This window comes from Ambystoma mexicanum, chromosome 5p (assembly GCF_040938575.1).
Source record: "Ambystoma mexicanum isolate Mex_15411 chromosome 5p, UKY_AmexF1_1, whole genome shotgun sequence".
In the NCBI taxonomy this organism is placed as follows: Eukaryota; Metazoa; Chordata; class Amphibia; order Caudata; family Ambystomatidae; genus Ambystoma; species Ambystoma mexicanum.
The window spans coordinates 5,672,516-5,698,968 of NC_090930.1; positions in this window are offsets into that span (position 1 = coordinate 5,672,516).

The window sequence follows — 26,453 nt, forward strand, 5'->3', positions numbered from 1 at the left end:
GAGCCACCCTCACACATCCACACATGTACACTCCTGCAGTGGGCGAGCCACCCTCACTCATCCACACATGTACACTCCTGCAGTGGACGAGCCACCCTCACTCATCCACACATGTACACTCCTGCAGTGGACGGGCCACCCTCACTCATCCACACATGTACACTCCTGCAGTGGGCGGGCCACCCTCACTCATTCACACATGTACACTCCTGCCATGGCACATGTACACTCCTGCAGTGGGCGAGCCACCCTCACTCATCCACACATGTACACTCCTGCCGTGGGCGAGCCACCCTCACTCATCCACACATGTACACTCCTGCAGTGGGCGAGCCACCCTCACACATCCACACATGTACACTCCTGCCGTGGGCGAGCCGCCCTCACCCATCCACACATATGCACTCCTGCCGTGGGCGAGCCACCCTCACACATCCACACATATGCACTCCTGCCGTGGGCGAGCCACCCTCACACATCCACACATATGCACTCCTGCCGTGGGCGAGCCACCCTCACACATCCACACATATGCACTCCTGCAGTGGGCGAGCCGCCCTCACTCATCCACACATGTACACTCCTGCCATGGCACATGTACACTCCTGCAGTGGGCGAGCCACCCTCACTCATCCACACATGTACACTCCTGCCGTGGGCGAGCCACCCTCACACATCCACACATGTACACTCCTGCAGTGGGCGAGCCACCCTCACTCATCCACACATGTACACTCCTGCAGTGGGCGAGCCACCCTCACTCATCCACACATGTACACTCCTGCAGTGGGCGAGCCGCCCTCACTCATCCACACATGTACACTCCTGCCATGGCACATGTACACTCCTGCAGTGGGCGAGCCACCCTCACTCATCCACACATGTACACTCCTGCCGTGGGCGAGCCACCCTCACTCATCCACACATGACCTATTGACAAATACCAGCAATTTATTGAGGGACTACCAACACATTCCTTATTAACAATGTACCAGAAGACAATTGATGACCACACTTAATTGTCAGCCACACATGTACACTCCTGCCATGGGCGAGCCACCCTCACTCATCCACACATGTACACTCCTGCAGTGGACGAGCCACCCTCACTCATCCACACATGTACACTCCTGCAGTGGACGGGCCACCCTCACTCATCCACACATGTACACTCCTGCAGTGGGCGGGCCACCCTCACTCATCCACACATGTACACTCCTGCCATGGCACATGTACACTCCTGCAGTGGGCGAGCCACCCTCACTCATCCACACATGTACACTCCTGCCGTGGGCGAGCCACCCTCACTCATCCACACATGTACACTCCTGCAGTGGGCGAGCCACCCTCACACATCCACACATGTACACTCCTGCCGTGGGCGAGCCGCCCTCACCCATCCACACATATGCACTCCTGCCGTGGGCGAGCCACCCTCACACATCCACACATATGCACTCCTGCCGTGGGCGAGCCACCCTCACACATCCACACATATGCACTCCTGCCGTGGGCGAGCCACCCTCACACATCCACACATATGCACTCCTGCAGTGGGCGAGCCGCCCTCACTCATCCACACATGTACACTCCTGCCATGGCACATGTACACTCCTGCAGTGGGCGAGCCACCCTCACTCATCCACACATGTACACTCCTGCCGTGGGCGAGCCACCCTCACACATCCACACATGTACACTCCTGCAGTGGGCGAGCCACCCTCACTCATCCACACATGTACACTCCTGCCGTGGGCGAGCCACCCTCACACATCCACACATATGCACTCCTGCCGTGGGCGAGCCACCCTCACACATCCACACATGTACACTCCTGCAGTGGGCGAGCCACCCTCACACATCCACACATATGCACTCCTGCCGTGGGCGAGCCGCCCTCACCCATCCACACATATGCACTCCTGCCGTGGGCGAGCCACCCTCACACATCCACACATGTACACTCCTGCAGTGGGCGAGCCGCCCTCACTCATCCACACATGTACACTCCTGCAGTGGGCGAGCCGCCCTCACTCATCCACACATGTACACTCCTGCAGTGGGCGAGCCACCCTCACACATCCACACATATGCACTCCTGCCGTGGGCGAGCCGCCCTCACCCATCCACACATATGCACTCCTGCCGTGGGCGAGCCTCCCTCACTCATCCACACATGTACACTCCTGCAGTGGGCGAGCCACCCTCACACATCCACACATGTACACTCCTGCAGTGGGCGAGCCTCCCTCACTCATCCACACATATGCACTCCTGCCGTGGGCGAGCCACCCTCACGAGCCACCCTCACTCATCCACACATGTACACTCCTGCAGTGGGCGAGCCACCCTCACACATCCACACATATGCATTCCTGCCGTGGGCGAGCCACCCTCACACATCCACACATATGCACTCCTGCAGTGGGCGAGCCGCCCTCACTCATCCACACATGTACACTCCTGCCATGGCACATGTACACTCCTGCAGTGGGCGAGCCACCCTCACTCATCCACACATGTACACTCCTGCCGTGGGCGAGCCACCCTCACACATCCACACATGTACACTCCTGCAGTGGGCGAGCCACCCTCACTCATCCACACATGTACACTCCTGCCGTGGGCGAGCCACCCTCACACATCCACACATATGCACTCCTGCCGTGGGCGAGCCACCCTCACACATCCACACATGTACACTCCTGCAGTGGGCGAGCCACCCTCACACATCCACACATATGCACTCCTGCCGTGGGCGAGCCGCCCTCACCCATCCACACATATGCACTCCTGCCGTGGGCGAGCCACCCTCACACATCCACACATGTACACTCCTGCAGTGGGCGAGCCGCCCTCACTCATCCACACATGTACACTCCTGCAGTGGGCGAGCCGCCCTCACTCATCCACACATGTACACTCCTGCAGTGGGCGAGCCACCCTCACACATCCACACATATGCACTCCTGCCGTGGGCGAGCCGCCCTCACCCATCCACACATATGCACTCCTGCCGTGGGCGAGCCTCCCTCACTCATCCACACATGTACACTCCTGCAGTGGGCGAGCCACCCTCACACATCCACACATGTACACTCCTGCAGTGGGCGAGCCTCCCTCACTCATCCACACATATGCACTCCTGCCGTGGGCGAGCCACCCTCACGAGCCACCCTCACTCATCCACACATGTACACCTGCAGTGGGCGAGCCACCCTCACCCATCCACACATATGCACTCCTGCCGTGGGCGAGCCTCCCTCACTCATCCACACATGTACACTCCTGCAGTGGGCGAGCCACCCTCACACATCCACACATGTACACTCCTGCAGTGGGCGAGCCTCCCTCACTCATCCACACATATGCACTCCTGCCGTGGGCGAGCCACCCTCACGAGCCACCCTCACTCATCCACACATGTACACTCCTGCCGTGGGCGAGCCACCCTCACACATCCACACATAAGCACTCCTGCAGTGGGCGAGCCGCCCTCACTCATCCACACATGTACACTCCTGCCATGGCACATGTACACTCCTGCAGTGGGCGAGCCACCCTCACTCATCCACACATGTACACTCCTGCAGTGGGCGAGCCTCCCTCACTCATCCACACATATGCACTCCTGCAGTGGGCGAGCCACCCTCACACATCCACACATGTACACTCCTGCCGTGGGCGAGCCACCCTCACACATCCACACATGTACACTCCTGCCGTGGGCGAGCCACCCTCACGAGCCACCCTCACACATCCACACATGTACACTCCTGCAGTGGGCGAGCCACCCTCACGAGCCACCCTCACACATCCACACATGTACACTCCTGCCGTGGGCGAGCCACCCTCATGAGCCACCCTCACACATCCACACATGTACACTCCTGCAGTGGGCGAGCCACCCTCACGAGCCACCCTCACACATCCACACATGTACACTCCTGCAGTGGGCGAGCCACCCTCACGAGCCACCCTCACACATCCACACATGTACACTCCTGCCGTGGGCGAGCCACCCTCACGAGCCACCCTCACACATCCACACATGTACACTCCTGCAGTGGGCGAGCCACCCTCACACATCCACACATGTTCATGTAATGCAAAGTGCAATTCTGTTTATTAAGAGAAATAAGCAATAGAAAAACATTGCAACTATTGTCGAGACTACACATAACACTAAGTATGTGAGACATGTTATCAATGAAAACTCTTCTATCATTGTCTAGCCTATATCTCTACGTAAAATGAGACAAGCATCCAAAACCACAAGAGCTTCTCAAAGGCAATCTTATGCTCATCCCTTCTCACTGAAAAGCCTCATGAATTGTACTGCCTTTTCACGACCTCTCCTCTTTCTCAATGTGATATTAAAAACCTGTGCAGCAATCTCTCAAACTCACACCAGTAGAGCGCTGAGAGCCGAGAGCCTGCAGCTGGAGGAAAGCTCGAGTCATACAATCCAAAGAACATGGACACATCTAAAAGATCCACAAAATATCAAATCCAATGCCAAACACCACCAGAAAAGCGGCCATGGTCTCTAATGGCGATAACAGGGAGTTGGTGGCAATTGGATTCACCATGGTGCAAACATAAGGCACATCTGAGCAGGATGGTTCAGTTGGACTAAGCTGCAGTTCAGGACTGATACTTTCATATTCAGCTGAATAGAAAAGGACATTCCTCTCAAACAGTCAAAAGAAGAAGCTCTTTGAGCCCCTCTAGTCAAAAAGCCAATTTAATGCTCTAAAAGCTGCAAAAAGACCCGGTCAAATACGTAGGAGCAATGTGCCCCTTGTTCCACTATAGGCCGAATGCAGAAGGTTTCCAGCTTGCTTAGACCCTAAACTCTGCCTCACTCCAACAGCATAGAGTGACGACCACGATCCGCTCTGCTCACCCCTATCAGATCCTCCATTGACATATTCCCCGAGAATGTTCATCGACCGCGCGCTCTGAGAATATTGTTTGCATATTCTGCAGGTGCATGCATCAACAGAATTCTCCATTCGCATCTATCTCCAGGCGCATCTGTCTCCAGGTACATCTATCTCCAGGCGCATCTGTCTCCAGGCACATCTGTCTCCAGGCACATCTATCTCCAGGTGTATCTGTCTCTAGGCACATCTATCTCCAGGCGCATCTATCTCCAGGTGCATCTATCTCCAGGCGTATCTGTCTCCAGGCGCATCTGTCTCCAGGCACATCTGTCTCCAGGCACATCTATCTCCAGGCACATCTGTCTCCAGGCGCATCTATCTCCTGGCGCATCTGTCTCCAGGCGCATCTGTCTCCAGGCACATCTGTCTCCAGGCGCATCTATCTCCAGGCGCATCTGTCTCCAGGCGCATCTATCTCCAGGCGCATCTATCTCCAGGCGCATCTGTCTACAGGCACATCAGTCTCCAGACACATCTATCTCCAGGCGCATCTATCTCCAGGCACATCTATCTCCAGGCGCATCTATCTCCAGGCGCATCTGTCACCAGGCGCATCTATCTCCAGGCGCATCTGTCTACAGGTGCATCAGTCTCCAGGCACATCTATCTCCAGGCGCATCTGTCTCCAGGCGCATCTATCTCCTGGCGCATCTGTCTCCAGGCGCATCTATCTCCAGGCGCATCTGTCTCCATGCACATCTGTCTCCAGGCACATCTATCTCCAGGCACATCTGTCTCCAGGCGCATCTGTCTCCAGGCGCATCTGTCTCCTGGTGCATCTGTCTCCAGGCGCTTCTGTCTCCTGGCGCATCTGTCTCCAGGCGTATCTGTCTCCAGGCACATCTATCTCCAGGCGCATCTATCTCCAGGCACATCTATCTCCTGGCGCATCTATCTCCAGGCACATCTGTCTCCAGGCGCATCTGTCTCCAGGCGCATCTATCTCCTGGCGTATCTGTCTCCAGGCGCACCTGTCTCCAGGCGCATCTGTCTCCAGGCGCAGCTATCTCCAGGCACATCTGTCTCCAGGCACACCTGTCTCCAGGCACATCTATCGCCAGGCACATCTATCTCCAGGTGCATCTGTCTCCAGGCGCATCTATCTCCAGGCGCATCTATCTCCAGCCGTATCTGTCTCCAGCCGCATCTATCTCTAGGCGCATCTATCTCCAGGCGCATCTGTCTCCAGGCGTGTCTGTCTCCAGGCGCATCTGTCTCCAGGCACATCTGTCTCCAGGCACATCTATCTCCAGGCAAATCTGTCTCCAGGCGCATCTGTCTCCAGGCGCATCTATCTCCAGGCACATCTGTCTCCAGGCGCATCTATCTCCAGGCGCATCTGCCTCCAGGCGCATCTATCTCCAGGCGCATCTGTCTACAGGCGCATCAGTCTCCAGGAACATCTATCTCCAGGCGCATCTGTCTCCAGGCGCATCTATCTCCTGGCGCATCTGTCTCCAGGCACATCTATCTCCAGGCGCATCTGTCTCCAGGCGCATCTGTCTACAGGCGCATCAGTCTCCAGGCACATCTATCTCCAGGCGCATCTATCTCCAGGCGCATCTATCTCCAGGCGCATCTGTCTACAGGCGCATCTATCTCCTGGCGCATCTGTCTCCAGGCGCATCTATCTCCAAGCACATATATCTCCAGGCGCATCTATCTCCAGGCGCATCTGTCTCCAGGCGCATCTATCTCCTGGCGCATCTGTCTCCAGGCACATCTATCTCCAGGCCACCTGTCTCCAAGCACATCTGTCTCCAGGCACATCTATCTCCATGCACATCTATCTCCAGGCACATCTGTCTCCAGGCGCATCTATCTCCATGCACATCTATCTCCAGGCACATCTGTCTCCAGGCACATCTATCTCCAGGCACATCTGTCTCCAGGCGCATCTATCTCCAGGCGCATCTGTCTACAGGCGCATCAGTCTCCAGGCACATCTATCTCCAGGCGCATCTATCTCCAGGCGCATCTATCTCCAGGCACATCTATCTACAGGCGCATCTGTCTCCTGGCGCATCTATCTCCAGGCGCATCTATCTCCAGGCTCATCTGTCTCCAGGCGCATCAGTCTCCAGGCACATCTATCTCCAGGCGCATCTATCTCCAGGCGCATCTATCTCCAGGCGCATCTGTCTCCAGGCGCATCTATCTCCAGGCGCATCTGTCTACAGGCGCATCAGTCTCCAGGCACATCTATCTCCAGGCGCATCTATCTCCAGGCGCATCTATCTCCAGGCACATCTATCTACAGGCGCATCTGTCTCCTGGCGCATCTATCTCCAGGCGCATCTGTCTCCAGGCGCATCTATCTCCATGCCCATCTGTCTCCAGGCGCATCTGTCTCCAGGCACATCTATCTCCAGGCACATCTATCTCCAGGCGCATCTATCTCCAGGCGTATCTGTCTCCAGGCACATCTATCTCCAGGCGCATCTATCTCCAGGCGCATCTGTCTACAGGCGCATCTATCTCCTGGCGCATCTGTCTCCAGGCGCATCTATCTCCAAGCACATATATCTCCAGGCGCATCTATCTCCAGGGGCATCTGTCTCCAGGCGCATCTATCTCCTGGCGCATCTGTCTCCAGGCACATCTATCTCCAGGCCATCTGTCTCCAAGCACATCTGTCTCCAGGCACATCTATCTCCAGGCACATCTGTCTCCAGGCACATCTGTCTCCAGGCGCATCTATCTCCAGGCGCATCTATCTCCAGGCGCATCTGTCTCCAGGCGCATCTATCTCCAAGCGCATCTATCTCCAGGCGTATCTGTCTCCAGGCACATCTGTCTCCAGGCACATCTATCTCCAGGCACATCTGTCTCCAGGCGCATCTGTCTCCTGGCACACATGTCTCCAGGCACATCTGTCTCCTGGTGCATCTGTCTCCAGGCGCATCTATCTCCAGGCGGATCTGTCTCCAGGCACATCTGTCTCCAGGCACATCTGTCTCCAGGCGCATCTATCTCCAGGCGCATCTGTCTCCAGGCGCATCTATCTCCAGGCGCATCTATCTCCAGGCGTATCTGTCTCCAGGCGTATCTGTCTCCAGGCGCATCTGTCTCCAGGCGCATCTATCTCCAGGCGTATCTGTCTCCAGGCGCATCTATCTCCAGGCACATCTGTCTCCAGACGCATCTGTCTCCAGGCGCATCTGTCTCCAGGCGCATCTATCTCTAGGCACATCTGTCTCAAGGCGCATCTATCTCCAGGCGCATCTGTCTCAAGGCGCATCTATCTCCAGGCGCATCTGTCTACAGGTGCATCAGTCTCCAGGCACATCTATCTCCAGGCGCATCTATCTCCAGGCGCATCTATCTCCAGGCGCATCTATCTCCGGGCGCATCTGTATCCAGGCGCATCTATCTCCAGGCGCATCTGTCTACAGGCACATCAGTCTCCAGGCACATCTATCTCCAGGCGCATCTATCTCCAGGCGCATCTATCTCCAGGCACATCTGTCTCCAGGCGCATCTATCTCCAGGCTCATCTGTCTCCAGGCGCATCAGTCTCCAGGCACATCTATCTCCAGGCGCATCTATCTCCAGGCGCATCTATCTCCAGGCGCATCTGTCTCCAGGCGCATCTATCTCCAGGCGCATCTGTCTACAGGCGCATCAGTCTCCAGGCACATCTATCTCCAGGCGCATCTATCTCCAGGCGCATCTATCTCCAGGCACATCTATCTACAGGCGCATCTGTCTCCTGGCGCATCTATCTCCAGGCGCATCTGTCTCCTGGCGCATCTGTCTCCAGGCGCATCTATCTCCATGCCCATCTGTCTCCAGGCGCATCTGTCTCCAGGCACATCTATCTCCAGGCACATCTATCTCCAGGCGCATCTATCTCCAGGCGTATCTGTCTCCAGGCACATCTGTCTCCAGGCACATCTATCTCCAGGCACATCTGTCTCCAGGCGCATCTGTCTCCAGGCGCATCTGTCTCCAGGCGCATCTATCTCCAGGCGCAACTATCTCCAGGCACATCTGTCTCCAGGCGCATCTATCTCCAGGCGCATCTGTCTCCAGGTGCATCTATCTCCAGGTGCATCTGTCTACAGGCGCATCAGTCTCCGGGCACATCTATCTCCAGGCGCATCTATCTCCAGGCACATCTATCTCCAGGCGCATCTAACTCCAGGCGCATCAGTCTCCAGGTGCATCTATCTCCAGGCGCATCAGTCTCCAGGCGCATCAGTCTCCAGGCACATCTATCTCCAGGCGCATCTATCTCCAGGCGCATCTATCTCCAGGCGCATCTGTCTCCAGGCGCATCTATCTCCAGGTGCATCTGTCTACAGGCGCATCAGTCTCCAGGCACATCTATCTCCAAGCGCATCTATCTCCAGGCGCATCTATCTCCAGGCGCATCTATCTCAATGCGCATCTATCTCCAGGCACATCTGTCTCCTGGCGCATCTGTCTCCAGGCGCATCTATCTCCAGGCACATCTGTCTCCAGGCACATCTATCTACAGGCGCATCTGTCTCCTGGCGCTTCTATCTCCAGGCGCATCTGTCTCCTGGCACATCTGTCTCCAGGCACATCTATCTACAGGCGTATCTGTCTCCTGGCGCATCTATCTCCAGGCGCATCTGTCTCCTGGCGCATCTGTCTCCAGGCGCATCTATCTCCATGCGCATCTGTCTCCATGCGCATCTGTGTCCAGGCGCATCTATCTCCAGGCGCATCTATCTCTAGGCGCATCTGTCTCCAGGCACATCTATCTCCAGGCACATCTATCTCCAGGCGCATCTATCTCCAGGCGCATCTATCTCCAGGCGTATCTGTCTCCAGGCGCATCTGTCTCCAGGCACATCTATCTCCAGGCACATCTGTCTCCAGGCGCATCTGTGTCCAGGCGCATCTGTCTCCAGGCGCATCTATCTCCAGGCGCATCTATCTCCAGGCGCATCTGTCTCCAGGCGCATCTATCTCCAGGCGCATCTGTCTCCAGGCGCATCTATCTCCAGGCGCATCTGTCTACAGGCGCATCAGTCTCCGGGCACATCTATCTCCAGGCGCATCTATCTCCAGGTGCATCTATCTCCAGGTGCATCTATCTCCAGGCGCATCTATCTCCAGGCGCATCTGTCTCCAGGCACATCTATCTCCAGGCTCATCTATCTACAGGCGCATCGGTCTCCAGGCACATCTATCTCCAGGCGCATCTATCTCCAGGCACATCTATCTCAAGGCGCATCTATCTCCAGGCCCATCAGTCTCCAGGCGCATCTATCTCCAGGCTCATCTGTCTCCAGGCGCATCAGTCTCCAGGCACATCTATCTCCAGGCGCATCTATCTCCAGGCGCATCTATCTCCAGGCGCATCTGTCTCCAGGCGCATCTATCTCCAGGCGCATCTGTCTACAGGCGCATCAGTCTCCAGGCACATCTATCTCCAGGCGCATCTATCTCCAGGCGAATCTATCTCCAGGCACATCTATCTACAGGTGCATCTGTCTCCTGGCGCATCTATCTCCAGGCGTATTTGTCTCCAGGCACATCTGTTTCCAGGCACATCTATCTCCAGGCACATCTGTCTCCAGGCGCATCTGTCTCCAGGCGCATCTGTCTCCAGGCGCAACTATCTCCAGGCACATCTGTCTCCAGGCGCATCTGTCTCCAGGTGCATCTATCTCCAGGCGCATCTGTCCACAGGTGCATCAGTCTCCGGGCACATCTATCTCCAGGCACATCTATCTCCAGGCGCATCTATCTCCAGGCGCATCTAACTCCAGGCGCATCAGTCTCCAGGTGCATCTATCTCCAGGCTCATCTGTCTCCAGGCGCATCAGTCTCCAGGCACATCTATCTACAGGTGCATCTGTCTCCTGGCGCATCTGTCTCCAGGCGCATCTGTCTCCTGGCGCATCTGTCTCCAGGCGCATCTATCTCCATGCGCATCTGTCTCCATGCGCATCTGTCTCCAGGCGCATCTATCTCCAGGCGCATCTATCTCTAGGCACATCTGTCTCCAGGCACATCTATCTCCAGGCACATCTATCTCCAGGCGCATCTATCTCCAGGCGCATCTATCTCCAGGCGTATCTGTCTCCAGGCGCATCTGTCTCCAGGCACATCTATCTCCAGGCACATCTGTCTCCAGGCGCATCTGTCTCCAGGCACATCTGTCTCCAGGCGCATCTATCTCCAGGCGCATCTGTCTCCAGGCGCATCTATCTCCAGGCGCATCTGTCTCCAGGCGCATCTATCTCCAGGCGCATCTGTCTACAGGCGCATCAGTCTCCGGGCACATCTATCCCCAGGCGCATCTATCTCCAGGCACATCTATCTCCAGGTGCATCTATCTCGAGGCGCATTTGTCTCCAGGCGCATCTATCTCCAGGCGCATCTGTCTATAGGCGCATCAGTCTCCAGGCACATCTATCTTCAGGTGCATCTATCTCCAGGCGCATCTATATCCTGGCGCATCTGTCTCCAGGCGCATCTATCTCCAGGCGCATCTGTCTACAGGCGCATCAGTCTCCAGGCACATCTATCTCCAGGCGCATCTATCTCCAGGCGCATCTATCTCCAGGCGCATCTATCTTCATGCGCATCTATCTCCAGGCACATCTGTCTCCTGGCGCATCTGTCTCCAGGCGCATCTATCTCCAGGCACATCTGTCTCCAGGCACATCTATCTACAGGCGCATCTGTCTCCTGGCACATCTATCTCCAGGCACATCTGTCTCCTGGCGCATCTGTCTCGAGGCGCATCTATCTCCAGGTGCATCTGTCTCCTGGCGCATCTGTCTCCAGGCGCATCTATCTCCAGGCGCATCTATCTCCAGGCGCATCTGTCTCCAGGTGCATCTATCTCCAGGCGCATCTGTCTCCAGGGGCATCTATCTCCAGGCGCATCTATCTCCAGGTGCATCTGTCTCCAGGCGCATCTGTCTCCAGGCACATCTATCTCCAGGCGCATCTGTCTCCAGGTGCATCTACCGGAAGGCACATCTGCCTCCAGGTGCATCTATCGGCAGGCACATCTATCTCCAGGCGCATCTATCTCCAGGCGCATCAGTCTCCAGGCGCATTTATCTCCAGGCGCATCTGTCTCCAGGCACATCTATCTCCAGGCGCATCTGTCTCCAGGCGCATCTGTCTCCAGGCGCATCTGTCTCCAGGCGCATCTATCTCCAGGCGCATCTGTCTCCAGGTGCATCTATCTCCAGGCGCATCTATCTCCAGGCGCATCTGTCTCCAGGTGCATCTATCTCCAGGCGCATCTATCTCCAGGCGCATCTGTCTCCAGGCGCATCTGTCTCCAGGCACATTGTTCTCCATGCAAATCTATCTCCAGGCACATTTATCTCCATAAGCATCTATCTCCAGACACATCTATCTCCAGGCGCATCTATCTCCAGGCGCATCTATCTCCAGGCGCATCTGTCTCCAGGCGCATCTGTCTACAGGCACATTGTTCTCCATGCAAATCTATCTCCAGGCACATCTATCTCCATAAGCATCTATCTTCAGGCACATCTATATCCAGGCGCATCTGTCCCCAGGCACATCTATCTCCAGGCACATCTGTCTCCAGGTGCATCTATCGGCAGGCACATCTATATCCAGGCGCATCTGTCTCCAGGCGCATCTGTCTCCAGGCGCATCTATCTCCAGGCGCATCAGTCTCCAGGCACATCTATCTCCAGGCACATCTATCGGCAGGCGCATCTGTCTCCAGGCGCATCTATCTCCAGGCACATCTGTCTCCAGGCGCATCTATCTCCAGGCACATTTGTCTCCAGGTGCATCTATCTCCAGGCTCATCTGTCTAGAGGCGCATCAGTCTCCGGGCACATCTATCTCCGGGCGCATCTATCTCCAGGCACATCTATCTCCAGGCGCATCTATCTCCAGGCGCATCAGTCTCCAGGCGCATCTATCTCCAGGCTCATCTGTCTCCAGGCGCATCAGTCTCCAGGCACATCTATCTCCAGGTGCATCTATCTCCAGGCGCATCTATCTCCAGGCGCATCTGTCTCCAGGCGCATCTATCTCCAGGCGCATCTGTCTACAGGCGCATCAGTCTCCAGGCACATCTATCTCCAGGCGCATCTATCTCCAGGTGCATCTATCTCCAGGCGCATCTATCTCCAGGCACATCTGTCTCCTGGCACATCTGTCTCCAGGCACATCTATCTCCAGGCACATCTGTCTCCAGGCACATCTGTCTCCAGGCACATCTATCTCCAGGCACATCTGTCTCCAGGCACATCTGTCTCCAGGCGCATCTATCTCCAGGCGCATCTGTCTCCAGGCGCATCTATCTCCAGGCGCATCTGTCTCCAGGCGCATCTATCTCCAGGCGCATCTGTCTACAGGCGCATCAGTCTCCGGGCACATCTATCCCCAGGCGCATCTATCTCCAGGCACATCTATCTCCAGGTGCATCTATCTCGAGGCGCATTTGTCTCCAGGCGCATCTATCTCCAGGCGCATCTGTCTATAGGCGCATCAGTCTCCAGGCACATCTATCTTCAGGTGCATCTATCTCCAGGCGCATCTATATCCTGGCGCATCTGTCTCCAGGCGCATCTATCTCCAGGCGCATCTGTCTACAGGCGCATCAGTCTCCAGGCACATCTATCTCCAGGCGCATCTATCTCCAGGCGCATCTATCTCCAGGCGCATCTATCTTCATGCGCATCTATCTCCAGGCACATCTGTCTCCTGGCGCATCTGTCTCCAGGCGCATCTATCTCCAGGCACATCTGTCTCCAGGCACATCTATCTACAGGCGCATCTGTCTCCTGGCACATCTATCTCCAGGCACATCTGTCTCCTGGCGCATCTGTCTCGAGGCGCATCTATCTCCAGGTGCATCTGTCTCCTGGCGCATCTGTCTCCAGGCGCATCTATCTCCAGGCGCATCTATCTCCAGGCGCATCTGTCTCCAGGTGCATCTATCTCCAGGCGCATCTGTCTCCAGGGGCATCTATCTCCAGGCGCATCTATCTCCAGGTGCATCTGTCTCCAGGCGCATCTGTCTCCAGGCACATCTATCTCCATAAGCATCTATCTCCAGGCACATCTATCTCCAGGCGCATCTGTCTCCAGGTGCATCTACCGGAAGGCACATCTGCCTCCAGGTGCATCTATCGGCAGGCACATCTATCTCCAGGCGCATCTATCTCCAGGCGCATCTGTCTCCAGGCACATCTATCTCCAGGCGCATCTGTCTCCAGGCGCATCTGTCTCCAGGCGCATCTGTCTCCAGGCGCATCTATCTCCAGGCGCATCTGTCTCCAGGTGCATCTATCTCCAGGCGCATCTATCTCCAGGCGCATCTGTCTCCAGGTGCATCTATCTCCAGGCGCATCTATCTCCAGGCGCATCTGTCTCCAGGCGCATCTGTCTCCAGGCACATTGTTCTCCATGCAAATCTATCTCCAGGCACATTTATCTCCATAAGCATCTATCTCCAGACACATCTATCTCCAGGCGCATCTATCTCCAGGCGCATCTATCTCCAGGCGCATCTGTCTCCAGGCGCATCTGTCTACAGGCACATTGTTCTCCATGCAAATCTATCTCCAGGCACATCTATCTCCATAAGCATCTATCTTCAGGCACATCTATATCCAGGCGCATCTGTCCCCAGGCACATCTATCTCCAGGCACATCTGTCTCCAGGTGCATCTATCGGCAGGCACATCTATATCCAGGCGCATCTGTCTCCAGGCGCATCTGTCTCCAGGCGCATCTATCTCCAGGCGCATCAGTCTCCAGGCACATCTATCTCCAGGCACATCTATCGGCAGGCGCATCTGTCTCCAGGCGCATCTATCTCCAGGCACATCTGTCTCCAGGCGCATCTATCTCCAGGCACATTTGTCTCCAGGTGCATCTATCTCCAGGCTCATCTGTCTAGAGGCGCATCAGTCTCCGGGCACATCTATCTCCGGGCGCATCTATCTCCAGGCACATCTATCTCCAGGCGCATCTATCTCCAGGCGCATCAGTCTCCAGGCGCATCTATCTCCAGGCTCATCTGTCTCCAGGCGCATCAGTCTCCAGGCACATCTATCTCCAGGTGCATCTATCTCCAGGCGCATCTATCTCCAGGCGCATCTGTCTCCAGGCGCATCTATCTCCAGGCGCATCTGTCTACAGGCGCATCAGTCTCCAGGCACATCTATCTCCAGGCGCATCTATCTCCAGGTGCATCTATCTCCAGGCGCATCTATCTCCAGGCACATCTGTCTCCTGGCACATCTGTCTCCAGGCACATCTATCTCCAGGCACATCTGTCTCCAGGCACATCTGTCTCCAGGCACATCTATCTCCAGGCACATCTGTCTCCAGGCACATCTATCTACAGGCGCATCTGTCTCCTGGGGCATCTATCTCCAGGCGCATCTGTCTCCTGGCGCATCTGTCTCCAGGCGCATCTATCTCCATGCGCATCTGTCTCCTGGCGCATCTGTCTCCAGGCGTATCTATCTCCAGGCGCATCTGTCTCCAGGCGCATCTGTCTACAGGCGCATCAGTCTCCAGGCACATCTATCTCCAGGCGCATCTATCTCCAGGTGCATCTATCTCCAGGTGCATCTGTCTACAGGCGCATCTATCTCCTGGCGCATCTGTCTCCAGGCACATCTATCTCCAAGCACATATATCTCCAGGCGCATCTATCTCCAGGCACATCTATCTCCAGGCACATCTGTCTCCAAGCACATCTGTCTCCAGGCACATCTATCTCCAGGCACATCTATCTCCAGGCGCATCTGTCTCCAGGCGCATCTATCTCCAGGCGCATCTATCTCCAGGCGCATCTGTCTCCAGGCGCATCTATCTCCAAGCGCATCTATCTCCAGGCGTATCTGTCTCCAGGCACATCTGTCTCCAGGCACATCTATCTCCAGACACATCTGTCTCCAGGCGCATCTGTCTCCTGGCGCATCTGTCTCCTGGCACACATGTCTCCAGGCACATCTGTTTCCTGGTGCATCTGTCTCCAGGCGCATCTATCTCCAGGCGCATCTGTCTCCAGGCACATCTGTCTCCAGGCACATCTGTCTCCAGGCACATCTATCTCCAGGCGCATCTGTCTCCAGGCGCATCTATCTCCAGGCGCATCTATCTCCAGGCGTATCTGTCTCCAGGCGTATCTGTCTCCAGGCACATCTATCTCCAGGCATATCTGTCACCAGGCGCATCTGTCTCCAGGCACATCTGTCTCCAGGCGCATCTGTCTCCAGGCGCATCTGTCTCCAGGCGCATCTGTCTCCAGGCGCATCTATCTCCAGGCACATCGGTCTCAAGGCGCATCTATCTCCTGGCGCATCTGTCTCCAGGCACATCTATCTCCAAGCACATATATCTCCAGGCGCATCTATCTCCAGGCACATCTGTCTCCAGGCGCATCTATCTCCTGGCGCATCTGTCTCCAGGCACATCTATCTCCAGGCACATCTGTCTCCAAGCACATCTGTCTCCAGGCACATCTATCTCCATGCACATCTATCTCCAGGCGCATCTGTCTCCAGGCGCATCTATCTCCAGGCGCATCTATCTCCAGGCGCATCTGTCTCCAGGCGCATCTATCTCCAAGCGCATCTATCTCCAGGCGTATCTGTCTCCAGGCACATCTGTCTCCAGGCACATCTATCTCCAGGCACATCTGTCTCCAGGCGCATCTGTCTCCAGGCACATCTGTTTCCTGGTGCATCTGTCTCCAGGCGCATCTATCTCCAGGCGCATCTGTCTCCAGGCACATCTGTCTCCAGGCACATCTGTCTCCAGGCACATCTATCTCCAGGCGCATCTGTCTCCAGGCGCATCTATCTCCAGGCGCAGCTATCTCCAGGTGTATCTGTCTCCAGGCGTATCTGTCTCCAGGCGCATCTATCTCCAGGCGCATCTATCTCCAGGCGTATCTGTCTCCAGGCGCATCTGTCTCCAGGCGCATCTGTCTCCAGGCGCATCTGTCTCCAGGCGCATCTGTCTCCAGGCGCATCTGTCTCCAGGCACATCTATCTCCAGGCACATCGATCTCCAGGCGCATCTGTCTCAAGGCGCATCTATCTCCAGGCGCATCTGTCTACAGGTGCATCAGTCTCCAGGCACATCTATCTCCAGGCGCATCTATCTCCAGGCGCATCTATCTCCAGGCGCATCTATCTCCGGGCGCATCTGTCTCCAGGCGCATCTATCTCCAGGCGCATCTGTCTACAGGCACATCAGTCTCCAGGCACATCTATCTCCAGGCGCATCTATCTCCAGGCGCATCTATCTCCAGGCGCATCTGTCTCCAGGCGCATCTATCTCCAGGCGCATCTGTCTACAGGCGCATCAGTCTCCAGGCACATCTATCTCCAGGCGCATCTATCTCCAGGCACATCTATCTCCAGGCACATCTATCTCCAGGCCCATCAGTCTCCAGGCGCATCTATCTCCAGACTCATCTGTCTCCAAGCGCATCTGTCTCCAGGCGCAACTATCTCCAGGCACATCTGTCTCCAGGCGCATCTATCTCCAGGCGCATCTGTCTCCAGGTGCATCTATCTCCAGGCGCATCTGTCTACAGGCGCATCAGTCTCTGGGAACATCTATCTCCAGGCACATCTATCTCCAGGCGCATCTATCTCCAGGCGCATCTAACTCCATCAGTCTCCAGGTGCATCTATCTCCAGGCTCATCTGTCTCCAGGCGCATCAGTCTCCAGGCACATCTATCTACAGGCGCATCTGTCTCCTGGCGCATCTGTCTCCAGGCGCATCTGTCTCCTGGCGCATCTGTCTCCAGGCGCATCTATCTCCATGCGCATCTGTCTCCATGCGCATCTGTCTCCAGGCGCATCTATCTCCAGGCGCATCTATCTCCAGGCGCATCTATCTCCAGGCGTATCTGTCTCCAGGCGCATCTGTCTCCAGGCGCATCTATCTCCAGGCACATCTGTCTCCAGGCGCATCTGTCTCCAGGCACATCTGTCTCCAGGCGCATCTATCTCCAGGCGCATCTGTCTACAGGCGCATCAGTCTCCGGGCACATCTATCCCCAGGCGCATCTATCTCCAGGCACATCTATCTCCAGGTGCATCTATCTCGAGGCGCATTTGTCTCCAGGCGCATCTATCTCCAGGCGCATCTGTCTATAGGCGCATCAGTCTCCAGGCACATCTATCTTCAGGTGCATCTATCTCCAGGCGCATCTATATCCTGGCGCATCTGTCTCCAGGCGCATCTATCTCCAGGCGCATCTGTCTACAGGCGCATCAGTCTCCAGGCACATCTATCTCCAGGCGCATCTATCTCCAGGCGCATCTATCTCCAGGCGCATCTATCTTCATGCGCATCTATCTCCAGGCACATCTGTCTCCTGGCGCATCTGTCTCCAGGCGCATCTATCTCCAGGCACATCTGTCTCCAGGCACATCAATCTACAGGCGCATCTGTCTCCTGGCACACCTATCTCCAGGCACATCTGTCTCCTGGCACATCTGTCTCCAGGCGCATCTATCTCCAGGTGCATCTGTCTCCTGGCGCATCTGTCTCCAGGCGCATCTATCTCCAGGCGCATCTATCTCCAGGCGCATCTGTCTCCAGGTGCATCTATCTCCAGGCGCATCTATCTCCAGGCGCATCTGTCTCCAGGGGCATCTATCTCCAGGCGCATCTATCTCCAGGCGCATCTGTCTCCAGGCGCATCTGTCTCCAGGGACATCTATCTCCATAAGCATCTATCTCCAGGCACATCTATCTCCAGGCGCATCTGTCTCCAGGTGCATCTACCGGAAGGCACATCTGCCTCCAGGTGCATCTATCGGCAGGCACATCTATCTCCAGGCGCATCTATCTCCAGGCGCATCTATCTCCAGGCGCATCTGTCTCCAGGCGCATCTATCTCCAGGCGCATCTGTCTCCAGGCACATCTATCTCCGGGCACATCTATCCCAAGGCGCATCTATCTCCAGGCACATCTATCTCCAGGTGCATCCATCTCGAGGCGCATTTGTCTCCAGGCGCATCTATCTCCAGGCGCATCTGTCTATAGGCGCATCAGTCTCCAGGCACATCTATCTTCAGGTGCATCTATCTCCAGGCGCATCTATATCCTGGCGCATCTGTCTCCAGGCGCATCTATCTCCAGGCGCATCTGTCTACAGGCGCATCAGTCTCCAGGCACATCTATCTCCAGGCGCATCTATCTCCAGGCGCATCTATCTCCAGGCGCATCTATCTTCATGCGCATCTATCTCCAGGCACATCTGTCTCCTGGCGCATCTGTCTCCAGGCGCATCTATCTCCAGGCACATCTGTCTCCAGGCACATCTATCTACAGGCGCATCTGTCTCCTGGCACATCTATCTCCAGGCACATCTGTCTCCTGGCGCATCTGTCTCCAGGCGCATCTATCTCCAGGTGCATCTGTCTCCTGGCGCATCTGTCTCCAGGCGCATCTATCTCCAGGCGCATCTATCTCCAGGCGCATCTGTCTCCAGGTGCATCTATCTCCAGGCGCATCTATCTCCAGGCGCATCTGTCTCCAGGGGCATCTATCTCCAGGCGCATCTATCTCCAGGTGCATCTCTCCAGGCGCATCTGTCTCCAGGCACATCTATCTCCATAAGCATCTATCTCCAGGCACATCTATCTCCAGGCGCATCTGTCTCCAGGTGCATCTACCGGAAGGCACATCTGCCTCCAGGTGCATCTATCGGCAGGCACATCTATCTCCAGGCGCATCTATCTCCAGGCGCATCTGTCTCCAGGCGCATCTATCTCCAGGCGCATCTGTCTCCAGGCACATCTATCTCCAGGCACATCTGTCTCCAGGCGCATCTGTCTCCAGGCGCATCTGTCTCCAGGCGCATCTATCTCCAGGCGCATCTGTCTCCAGGTGCATCTATCTCCAGGCGCATCTATCTCCAGGCGCATCTGTCTCCAGGTGCATCTATCTCCAGGCGCATCTATCTCCAGGCGCATCTGTCTCCAGGCGCATCTGTCTCCAGGCACATTGTTCTCCATGCAAATCTATCTCCAGGCACATTTATCTCCATAAGCATCTATCTCCAGACACATCTATCTCCAGGCGCATCTGTCTTCAGGCGCATCTATCTCCAGGCGCATCTATCTCCAGGCGCATCTGTCTCCAGGCGCATCTGTCTCCAGGCACATTGTTCTCCATGCAAATCTATCTCCAGGCACATCTATCTCCATAAGCATCTATCTTCAGGCACATCTATATCCAGGCGCATCTGTCCCCAGGCCCATCTATCTCCAGGCACATCTGTCTCCAGGTGCATCTATCGGCAGGCACATCTATATCCAGGCGCATCTGTCTCCAGGCGCATCTGTCTCCAGGCGCATCTATCTCCAGGCGCATCAGTCTCCAGGCACATCTATCTCCAGGCACATCTATCGGCAGGCGCATCTGTCTCCAGGCGCATCTATCTCCAGGCACATCTGTCTCCAGGCGCATCTATCTCCAGGCACATTTGTCTCCAGGTGCATCTATCTCCAGGCTCATCTGTCTAGAGGCGCATCAGTCTCCGGGCACATCTATCTCCGGGCGCATCTATCTCCAGGCACATCTATCTCCAGGCACATCTATCTCCAGGCGCATCAGTCTCCAGGCGCATCTATCTCCAGGCTCATCTGTCTCCAGGCGCATCAGTCTCCAGGCATATCTATCTCCAGGCGCATCTATCTCCAGGTGCATCTATCTCCAGGCGCATCTGTCTCCAGGCACATCTGTCTCCTGGCGCATCTGTCTCCAGGCACATCTGTCTCCAGGCACATCTATCTACAGGCGCATCTGTCTCCTGGGGCATCTATCTCCAGGCGCATCTGTCTCCTGGCGCATCTGTCTCCAGGCGCATCTATCTCCATGCGCATCTGTCTCCTGGCGCATCTGTCTCCAGGCGTATCTATCTCCAGGCGCATCTGTCTCCAGGCGCATCTGTCTACAGGCGCATCAGTCTCCAGGCGCATCTATCTCCAGGCGCATCTATCTCCAGGTGCATCTATCTCCAGGTGCATCTGTCTACAGGCGCATCTATCTCCTGGCGCATCTGTCTCCAGGCACATCTATCTCCAAGCACATATATCTCCAGGCGCATCTATCTCCAGGCGCATCTGTCTCCAGGCGCATCTATCTCCTGGCGCATCTGTCTCCAGGCACATCTATCTCCAGGCACATCTGTCTCCAAGCACATCTGTCTCCAGGCACATCTATCTCCAGGCACATCTATCTCCAGGCGCATCTGTCTCCAGGCGCATCTATCTCCAGGCGCATCTATCTCCAGGCGCATCTGTCTCCAGGCGCATATGTCTCCAAGCGCATCTATCTCCAAGCGCATCTATCTCCAGGCGTATCTGTCTCCAGGCACATCTGTCTCCAGGCACATCTATCTCCAGGCACATCTGTCTCCAGGCACATCTGTCTCCAGGCACATCTGTCTCCAGGCACATCTATCTCCAGGCACATCTGTCTCCAGGCGCATCTGTCTCCTGGCGCATCTGTCTCCTGGCACACATGTCTCCAGGCACATCTGTTTCCTGGTGCATCTGTCTCCAGGCGCATCTCTCTCCAGGCGCATCTGTCTCCAGGCACATCTGTCTCCAGGCACATCTGTCTCCAGGCACATCTATCTCCAGGCGCATCTGTCTCCAGGCGCATCTGTCTCCAGGCGCATCTGTCTCCAGGCATATCTGTCTCCAGGCGCATCTGTCTCCAGGCGCATCTGTCTCCAGGCGCATCTGTCTCCAGGCACATCTGTCTCCAGGCACATCGGTCTCAAGGCGCATCTATCTCCAGGCGCATCTGTCTCAAGGCGCATCTATCTCCAGGCGCATCTGTCTACAGGTGCATCAGTCTCCAGGCACATCTATCTCCAGGCGCATCTATCTCCAGGCGCATCTATCTCCAGGCGCATCTATCTCCGGGTGCATCTGTCTCCAGGCGCATCTATCTCCAGGCGCATCTGTCTACAGGCACATCAGTCTCCAGGCACATCTATCTCCAGGCGCATCTATCTCCAGGCGCATCTATCTCCAGGCGCATCTGTCTCCAGGCGCATCTATCTCCAGGCGCATCTGTCTACAGGCGCATCAGTCTCCAGGCACATCTATCTCCAGGCGCATCTATCTCCAGGCACATCTATCTCCAGGCACATCTGTCTCCAGGCCCATCAGTCTCCAGGCGCATCTATCTCCAGACTCATCTGTCTCCAAGCGCATCTGTCTCCAGGCGCAACTATCTCCAGGCACATCTGTCTCCAGGCGCATCTATCTCCAGGCGCATCTGTCTCCAGGTGCATCTATCTCCAGGCGCATCTGTCTACAGGCGCATCAGTCTCCGGGAACATCTATCTCCAGGCACATCTATCTCCAGGCGCATCTATCTCCAGGCGCATCTAACTCCAGGCGCATCAGTCTCCAGGTGCATCTATCTCCAGGCTCATCTGTCTCCAGGCGCATCAGTCTCCAGGCACATCTATCTACAGGCGCATCTGTCTCCTGGCGCATCTGTCTCCAGGCGCATCTGTCTCCTGGCGCATCTGTCTCCAGGCGCATCTATCTCCATGCGCATCTGTCTCCATGCGCATCTGTCTCCATGCGCATCTGTCTCCAGGCGCATCTATCTCTAGGCACATCTGTCTCCAGGCACATCTATCTCCAGGCACATCTATCTCCAGGCGCATCTATCTCCAGGCGCATCTATCTCCAGGCGTATCTGTCTCCAGGCGCATCTGTCTCCAGGTGCATCTATCTCCAGGCACATCTGTCTCCAGGCGCATCTGTCTCCAGGCACATCTGTCTCCAGGCGCATCTATCTCCAGGCGCATCTGTCTACAGGCGCATCAGTCTCCGGGCGCATCTATCCCCGGGCGCATCTATCTCCAGGCACATCTATCTCCAGGTGCATCTATCTAGAGGCGCATTTGTCTCCAGGCGCATCTATCTCCAGGCGCATCTGTCTATAGGCGCATCAGTCTCCAGGCACATCTATCTTCAGGTGCATCTATCTCCAGGCGCATCTATATCCTGGCGCATCTGTCTCCAGGCGCATCTATCTCCAGGCGCATCTGTCTACAGGCGCATCAGTCTCCAGGCACATCTATCTCCAGGCGCATCTATCTCCAGGCGCATCTATCTCCAGGCGCATCTATCTTCATGCGCATCTATCTCCAGGCACATCTGTCTCCTGGCGCATTTGTCTCCAGGCGCATCTATCTCCAGGCACATCTGTCTCCAGGCACATCTATCTACAGGCGCATCTGTCTCCTGGCACATCTATCTCCAGGCACATCTGTCTCCTGGTGCATCTGTCTCCAGGCGCATCTATCTCCAGGTGCATCTGTCTCCTGGCGCATCTGTCTCCAGGCGCATCTATCTCCAGGCGCATCTATCTCCAGGCGCATCTGTCTCCAGGTGCATCTATCTCCAGGCGCATCTATCTCCAGGCGCATCTGTCTCCAGGGGCATCTATCTCCAGGCGCATCTATCTCCAGGCGCATCTGTCTCCAGGCGCATCTGTCTCCAGGGACATCTATCTCCATAAGCATCTATCTCCAGGCACATCTATCTCCAGGCGCATCTGTCTCCAGGTGCATCTACCGGAAGGCACATCTGCCTCCAGGTGCATCTATTGGCAGGCACATCTATCTCCAGGCGCATCTATCTCCAGGCGCATCTATCTCCAGGCGCATCTGTCTCCAGGCGCATCTATCTCCAGGCGCATCTGTCTCCAGGCACATCTATCTCCAGGCGCATCTGTCTCCAGGCACATCTGTCTCCAGGCGCATCTGTCTCCAGGCGCATCTATCTCCAGGCGCATCTGTCTCCAGGTGCATCTATCTCCAGGCGCATCTATCTCCAGGCGCATCTGTCTCCAGGTGCATCTATCTCCAGGCGCATCTATCTCCAGGCGCATCTGTCTCCAGGCGCATCTGTCTCCAGGCACATTGTTCTCCATGCAAATCTATCTCCAGGCACATTTATCTCCATAAGCATCTATCTCCAGGCACATCCATCTCCAGGCGCATCTGTCTTCAGGTGCATCTATCTCCAGGCGCATCTATCTCCAGGCACATCTATCTCCATAAGCATCTATCTTCAGGCACATCTATATCCAGGCGCATCTGTCCCCAGGCACATCTATCTCCAGGCACATCTGTCTCCAGGTGCATCTATCAGCAGGCACATCTATATCCAGGCGCATCTGTCTCCAGGCGCATCTGTCTCCAGGCGCATCTATCTCCAGGCACATCAGTCTCCAGGCACATCTATCTCCAGGCGCATTTGTCTCCAGGTGCATCTATCTCCAGGCTCATCTGTCTAGAGGCGCATCAGTCTCCGGGCACATCTATCTCCGGGCGCATCTATCTCCAGGCACATCTATCTCCAGGTGCATCTATCTCCAGGCGCATCAGTCTCCAGGCGCATCTATCTCCAGGCTCATCTGTCTCCAGGCGCATCAGTCTCTAGGCACATCTATCTCCAGGCGCATCTATCTCCAGGCGCATCTATCTCCAGGCGCATCTGTCTCCAGGCGCATCTATCTCCAGGCGCATCTGTCTACAGGCGCATCAGTCTCCAGGCACATCTATCTCCAGGCGCATCTATCTCCAGGTGCATCTGTCTCCAGGCGCATCTATCTCCAGGCACATCTGTCTCCAGGCACATCTATCTACAGGCGCATCTGTCTCCTGGGGCATCTATCTCCAGGCGCATCTGTCTCCTGGCGCATCTGTCTCCAGGCACATCTATCTCCAGGCGCATCTATCTCCAGGTGCATCTATCTCCAGGTGCATCTGTCTACAGGCGCATCTATCTCCTGGCGCATCTGTCTCCAGGCACATCTATCTCCAAGCGCATATATCTCCAGGCGCATCTATCTCCAGGCGCATCTGTCTCCAGGCGCATCTATCTCCTGGCGCATCTGTCTCCTGGCGCATCTGTCTCCAGGTGCATCTATCTCCATGCCCATCTGTTTCCTGGCGCATCTGTCTCCAGGCGCATCTATCTCCTGGCGCGTCTGTCTCCAGGCACATCTATCTCCAAGCACATATATCTCCAGGCGCATCTATCTCCAGGCGCATCTGTCTCCAGGCGCATCTATCTCCTGGCGCATCTGTCTCCTGGCGCATCAGTCTCCAGGCACATCTATCTCCAGGCGCATATGTCTCCAGGCGCATCTATCTCCAGGCGCATCTGTCCACAGGCGCATCAGTCTCCAGGCACATCTATCTCCAGGCGCATCTATCTCCAGGCGAATCTATCTCCAGGCGCATCTATCTCCATGCGCATCTATCTCCAGGCACATCTGTCTCCTGGCGCATCTGTCTCCAGGCGCATCTATCTCCAGGCACATCTGTCTCCAGGCACATCTATTTACAGGCGCATCTGTCTCCTGGCGCATCTATCTCCAGGCGCATCTGTCTCCTGGCGCATCTGTCTCCAGGCGCATCTATCTCCATGCGCATCTGTCTCCATGCGCATCTGTATCCAGGCGCATCTATCTCCAGGCGCATCTATCTCTAGGCACGTCTGTCTCCAGGCACATCTATCTCCAGGCACATCTATCTCCAGGCGCATCTATCTCCAGGCGCATCTATCTCCAGGCGTATCTGTCTCCAGGCGCATCTGTCTCCAGGCACATCTATCTCCAGGCACATCTGTCTCCAGGCACATCTGTCTCCAGGCACATCTGTCTCCAGGCGCATCTGTCTCCAGGCGCATCTATCTCCAGGCGCATCTGTCTCCAGGCGCATCTATCTCCAGGCGCATCTGTCTACAGGCGCATCAGTCTCCAGGCACATCTATCTCCAGGCGCATCTATCTCCAGGCACATCTATCTCCAGGCACATCTATCTACAGGCGCATCTGTCTCCTGGCGCATCTATCTCCAGGCGCATCTGTCTCCTGGCGCATCTGTCTCCAGGTGCATCTATCTCCATGCCCATCTGTTTCCTGGCGCATCTGTCTCCAGGCGCATCTATCTCCAGGCGCATCTATCTCCAGGCGCATCTGTCTCCAGGCACATCTATCTCCAGGCACATCTATCTAAAGGCGCATCTATCTCCAGGCGTATCTGTCTCCAGGCACATCTGTCTCCAGGCACATCTATCTCCAGGCACATCTGTCTCCAGGCGCATCTGTCTCCAGGCGCATCTGTCTCCAGGCGCAACTATCTCCAGGCACATCTGTCTCCAGGCGCATCTATCTCCAGGCGCATCTGTCTCCAGGTGCATCTATCTCCAGGTGCATCTGTCTACAGGCGCATCAGTCTCCGGGCACATCTATCTCCAGGCGCATCTATCTCCAGACACATCTATCTCCAGGCGCATCTAACTCCAGGCGCATCAGTCTCCAGGTGCATCTATCTCCAGGCTCATCTGTCTCCAGGCGCATCAGTCTCCAGGCACATCTATCTCCAGGCGCATCTGTCTCCAGGCACATCTATCTCCAGGCGCATCTATCTCCAGCTCGAATCTATCTCCAGGCGCATCTATCTCCATGCGCATCTATCTCCAGGCAC